This window comes from Trichosurus vulpecula, chromosome 4 (genome assembly GCF_011100635.1).
Source record: "Trichosurus vulpecula isolate mTriVul1 chromosome 4, mTriVul1.pri, whole genome shotgun sequence".
NCBI lineage: Eukaryota > Metazoa > Chordata > Mammalia > Diprotodontia > Phalangeridae > Trichosurus > Trichosurus vulpecula.
In genome coordinates, this window is record NC_050576.1 from 195,767,307 (window position 1) to 195,768,436 (window position 1,130).

General features: G+C 39.4%; 1 non-coding gene across 1 annotated transcript; it reads right to left on the bottom strand.

Moving 5' to 3' along the window:
• Positions 1-288: 288 nt before the first annotated feature.
• On the bottom strand, positions 289-414 carry LOC118849334. Its single transcript, XR_005010383.1, has one exon. It is a non-coding gene; the product is annotated as a small nucleolar RNA SNORA33 (small nucleolar RNA).
• Between the last annotated feature and the right edge of the window lie 716 nt (positions 415-1,130).

Here is a 1,130-nt window from a genome sequence, read left to right on the forward strand (position 1 = left end):
TTTTTATAGGTTTTTGGAGGGACTCGGTACAGAGCTGACGCTAGTCCCTGCTTTCCAGCCGCCATCTTGGCTCTGCCCACTACAATAAGAATTTTTGAATTCTCATTTCACAACACTAAACTAGCAAGAATAGAATTTCTTCAGGAATACATACACACCTAATGTTGTGGTTTAAAAAAAAAGCACCATTTATTTACTAAGCAAAAATTAACTGTACAGAGGAAAAGGAATCCTTTCAAATTCTGTAACACCCAAAACTCAAGTATAGAATTTATATATAATAGTATATAATGTAGCCATTCTCAGGGACCTCAAGGACCTTAATCATTGAGGCTTGTACCATGGCTGTACTATTGCCAGAATTTTACTTCTGAAAAACACATTCAAGTTATCCAGATGTAATTGCACTGGCTGAAGATCTGAGTTTCAATCCAGCCTCAAATACTTAGCTGTGTGACCCTGGGCAAGTCATTTAACCCTGTTTACCACAGTTTCTTCATCTGTAAAATGAACTGGAGGAAAAAATGGCAAACCACTCCATTATCTTGCCAAGAACACCCCAAATGGGGTCATAAAGAGTCACATGTGATTAAAACGACTGAATGACAACAAAGAATGTTAGCAATGAATTGTATGACAAAAAGAAAAGATAGGCTGGCGGAATGGTGAAACAGGTGGATGACTAGAGTACTCCACTGATATGCTTCTGATGTCAAGAGAAACAAAGAAAGCCCACAGTACATTGGGTGACCCCTCTGTGATGAACTTTTGCAAGGATGTGAACTAGAGTCACGTTTATACTAGTTAACTCTTACTCTTTCTACCATATCATGCTGCTGCCGCCAGAGAATCACTCCCACTTTTGTCTTCAAAGATTTTTTGTTTTTGTGTAGTGAGCAGCTGGCCATTGTTTAAAGTGCTGAGCAGCTTTGTGTTTCTGCTGTGCTTAAAGAATGATCTCCATCCTTCCTGTGGTCCACACTCTTGAGTTTATGATCCAGTAGTCACAATTCTGGATTTTGCTATTCTTCATTCTCTGTACGCAGAAACTTGGATTTGTACAGGTGTTGAGGTAACTCTGATGCCAACGCCCTCTTATTTCTGATTCGATATTGGGATGAAATGTGGCC